The sequence below is a fragment of the Nannobrachium achirus genome, assembly GCF_963921795.1.
Source record: "Nannobrachium achirus genome assembly, chromosome: 4".
Classification (NCBI taxonomy): domain Eukaryota; kingdom Metazoa; phylum Chordata; class Actinopteri; order Myctophiformes; family Myctophidae; genus Nannobrachium; species Nannobrachium achirus.
In genome coordinates, this window is record NC_137813.1 from 20,065,187 (window position 1) to 20,070,310 (window position 5,124).

The window sequence follows — 5,124 nt, forward strand, 5'->3', positions numbered from 1 at the left end:
ATTATTAAAATCTAGTTTTTTTGATAATTATTTGGGGGCCCACTAGCAATTCATGGGTTGCATTTGTAGTCCTAAACGGCCATGTTGAGGACCAACACAGGTGTTTCTATTTGTCTGATTTGCACAGAACTAATGTTCTACGCCACTCATAGTCTCGCATAGCCAGACAAATATTCCACAATCTCCGAATGCTATGTAGAGTCTGGAACGGCAGCTCCCGAACGGCGAGTATGGGAAGTAGCCAGTGCTGCACTGAACTGTAGTCCCATTGGAAACATAACAGAAACACAATAGCTCAGACAAAGTCATTCGAGCGGCCTATTCTTGTTATGAGTGTTTAGTTTAAGAAAACGTTTGAAAACAACATGGAAGTAACACCAACAACACCAGAGAAAGACAAAATAATGCCCCAAAAAATAAAGAAAGGAGACATAACGCTTCCAGTAGGACTTGTTATTGCTACTGCACCAAGGGAGCGGTTGCGTCACATCCACTTTATCTTGCACTCATCATTTCTATTCCGGTTTGCCAGACTGTATGCCGGGAGCATTTGGCCAAATCGCGGAGGCAACCGTCTGGCCACGCGAGACTACGCCACTCATAACACCTGTGGTGGTCCTCAACATGGCTGGTGTAGGACTACAAATGCAACCCATGAATACCCTCACGATACACCAGTGTGCCCCGGCCCACTGATAATGCAAAAGACGATCGCAAACAGAAGGCAATGTTCACTGGCAGCCCAAATCCAGTGTTTGGCCTACAGTATTTATACTGGAATCAGTCAGTTCAGAAAAATCACATGGAAACTGATCCGATCCAATCAGATTTGAACCATATTAGGTTGTTTCAATTAAGATCAGTCTTGACGGGTGTCGCTCCCCTAAAATAGATGAGCCCACAAGCATTGTAGTGTTGTTGTGAGCTTAGTAGAGCTGCTATTTTCATAGTTAGTATTAGTCACGTCTGTGTTGTTATATCATACCCCAGCCAATGCAGATAGGTGGACAATGTCTGAATAATACAAACAATCCGATCACTTGCAAACAACAGTGTGGACAGTCAGTCCTAAAAGATCAGATCTGAGAGACTAATCAGATTTGCCTATAGTCTTTACAAAGACTTCATTCATACTGATGGTCTAGGCTAGGGACAAGGGAACAAGCTGCAGGTATGGAAATTGGCGGGTGCGAAACCCTGGTGAAGGTAATACGGTGACTGCATGCGGCATGGGGGACTGGCAGTCTCTGAAAGGCCAGAACAACGAAAATAAATTAGGACATATGCAGTAGATGGAATGAATGTGATATCAATACATTAATTAATTTGGTGTGCAGTAGGTGCATACTGTCTTCCCTTGGGAGCGGGGTCTGTCTGTGGCGGTGTTTTTGGGTCATTCACCGTCCTCAGGTATTCTGACAATATATATTCTCCATTTAGGGCTAGATAGCATTCCATTTTGTTTGGTTTTGGGTTGTCTCTTTATGTCAGGTAGCTTTCTTTGTGTTTTCTTATAATCTGGTTAAGTTAAATGGGATTTCTTTCTGTCTGGTAGTTGTTCTTGAGTTTGTGCCTTGAATCCCTGGACTAAGGGGCACGCCTGTAGGTTTTCTCTATGGTTGAGGGCTATGTTATTGGGTTGTCTGGGTTGCTTTCTTTTGGTTATAACATTTAAGTGCTCTCTACTTTGATAATGAGTGGGCATCGCCCTAATTCTGCTCTACATGCATTGTTTGTTGTTTTACTTTGGGTGCGGAAGATGGAGTTCTGCGTGCACCGAGCCTCGGTTTGGTGTTTGTCCCATTTCTCAATTTCTTGGTTAGCAAGGACAAAGTGCATGACAGAGTGCATATGAGGACTGGGAAATCAAAGTGTCAGCTTGACATTTGGAGCACAGTCTCATGTCTAAAACAAGATATCCATAAAATGAGCATACAGTAGGCGAGAGCCCAGCTCAAGCTTGATTGAAGATTTCATTAAAGGTCAATTATGCAACGGTACTCGTTAGCTGCAATTGTAGCTCCCTGATTGGGACCTGATTGGATTTATCCGGACTCTCGAGATGAGATCTTAATTTCCCCTCGCAGTTGAAGAGGGCCTTTCCACTGAGGGCGGAGTTGAGTGGCAGGCACAGGAGCAAAATATGAACTTGATGAAAAGAAACCGATGGCAGAAACGCAGAAGGTAATTTCTGTCATCAATTATAGGTAAGCCAGAAATAGAAGGCTGGAGAGATAGAGATAGATTGGCAGAGATGCAGAGACAGACAGAATGACAGCTAAAGACAGCTAGAGCAGTAGTTAGTTTTCAAACCTTTTTCACCCCTGTGAATAACGTTTTCATCCACAGCAGCCCTGAATTACAGTATGTCAATCTTTCCCCCTAAGAGACATGATGTCATGATTTTTTTCATCGGTCTGAGCAAACACTCCAACCTTCTGAGCGCCAACTTGAGCACTGCTGAGCAACATATGACGAGTGCACGAGTGTTTACTGTGTCAGTGCGTCATGTCAAGTTATGGCTTATTCAAATCTAAGTAATAGCGGTTCGATTACTGTTTTAAACTCTATGCTACCAGTAAGACTCCCTAATCGGGAGATAAGCGACCGTAGGTCGCTTATCTCCACAAATAGGGCAAAAATTTGTTTTTCCAAAATCTTCCTGATCCATGTTGATGAGATGAGTGTAGACATACTGTGTAGCGATTTGCGGGAGCTTCGGGCAAAATCTGTAGGAGTAGTGTCCAAAAATGTGTTTTTAAAAATCGGCCTGAAGGTGGCGCTATATGGGACAGATTCATGTTGATGGGATGAGTGTAGACATACGGTGTAGCGATTTGCGTGATTTTAGGGCAAAAACTGTAGGAGCAGTGGCCAAAAATGTGTTTTAAAAATCGGCCTGAAGGTGGCGCAATATGGGACAGATCCAAGTTGATGAAATGAGTGTAGACATACTGTGTACCGATTTGCGTGATTTTAGGGCCAAAAATGTAGGAGCAGTGTCCAAAAATGTGTTTTGCAAGAATCGGCCTCATGGTGGCGCTAGAAGAGGGCCATGTGAGAAATGAGGGGTGGGGTCTCCGCGTTGCCTTGGCGGACGAATAGGTACCGGCCCCGGCTCCCCCGGACGCTCCTAGCCGGAGTTACGGCATTTTATGTGAGCTGCAGTGGAGGGGGTCCTCCACTGGGGGCGTCACCACTTTTGCATCCGTTCTGGAGCAGCAGGAGTGGGTGGTCCCCGGGAATTCCCCGTGAGCAGCCCCGTTGGGGTGGTCATTTGGTCATTTTTGCACAGTTGGTCATTTTTTACACCTGGGGGTCCCCCAGGGACCTGGGGGTCCCTGAAGCTCCGGGGGTCCTTGGAGGTTGTAGTTTGGCAGGTAAGGAGTGTGTGTGCAAAATTTGGCATGGATGGGGGCAACGGTTGTGGAGATATGAGCAGGGCAAAAGTGTGACGTGTGACGTGTGACAGACGGACAGACGGACAGCCGGTGGAGGTTTTGATACTATAGGACAGTTACATTCAAAAAGGAGGAAAAGGGTTTTATATCCATTATTATTCGGTATTAGGCCTACAGACTGATATTCTCCATGTTGACAAAATGTTGTGTAAATACAATACAAACAATAGGCCTAAATATGAGTCAACAAAATAATGCATTGACATACACACATGTCTAAAGAAGGTTAGCCCTTGCTAAGTGGCAATATTATGAATAAAAGATAGTCCAATGTAGTGTATGTGCCAAGGTGCCAATGTACAGATGTGAACATTTTGGTAGGCCTTCCATTTTTTGCGACAGTCAAGTCGCAGTTACTATGAAAAGCCCCACCGGCTGTCAGTCTGTCTGTCTGTCAGTCACGTCACGTCACACTTTTGCCCTAGTCATCTAGTCATCTCTCTGCCACCGTTGGCCCTATCAATGCCAAACTTTGCACACACACTCCTTGGGTGGCAAATCAAAACCTCCACCCCTCAGGTGAGTAGCCAAGTGGTTTAGCTTATTTTGACTGAAGTTGAGCCCTCGTAGGGGTAGAGACTGATGGAATTCCATAAATCATATTCCATATGGATAAACAGTTTTCCCCAATCATAATAAAATACTCCACACAAGAAATGAGACCACACAGCGTAATTCCGTTTTGAAGTTTAGTCAGAGTTCAAATTGTACTGTACAAGTACAGTAGAGAGCATTGTCACCCATAGTATCTCTCTGAGTACAAGGCATAATCATTTCACATATATAGTTGAATGTGTACAGCATAAAATACTTTCATTGGCCAATAGAAAATAACAATGTAGAACATAACAATAGATATCAGATGTTTTCATGTTGTCGTGGGCCCAGTAAAGAGAAGGACAAGGCCAGATATGGATTGGCATTATCAATTCGCTATCCAGTGTCCTGGGCATTTTGACCTGATTGGCATCTCTCAGCGTCATTCTCCTGCGTTAGTTATTTGTTCAAAACATCATGGCATTGACTTTTAACACTGAAAATTATATCTATACCATATTAAACATTTTAATCTTATATTCTGGTCTAGTCTTTTAGTCAGCCGCCTGTAAGAGCTTCTGGACCAGAGCTAGAGGAACCCCTAATGTTTAGACCTTAAAATATTCACTGTGACCAAACTTCCCATAAACAGAATCAATTGAGCAAGTAGTACAATCTTTATTCCAAATAACAGGCATTAATTTAAAGTTAATCTCTCGAGAACACATCTCTGGCAACACATTAGTTGCCAGCCCTAGTATCTCAATCGAACTGTTCAAATCATAAAAAGAACAAAACAGCTTAAAAACCTTTGTTTTGCAGTTAATGCATACACAATGTAAGGGCAAAGGAAGGGGACCATCAGCACCACAGCTACTGCATACAAAGAAGACAGTGATGTTACCAAACTAAAAATAAATTAAAATACAATAAGAGGCAACACACACATGTAATGTATACTGTTTTACCGGTAGGCCTATATCCAGGGTCTCACAGGACACCGGTCAATTCAGCACAGCACTGGAGGTTGCTTCATTTGTGAACTGAAATAATAAATATAATAAATACATTAAAATAAGATAAAACACAGTGCATCCATGTGCTCAACAAACAAACAAAAGGCTAG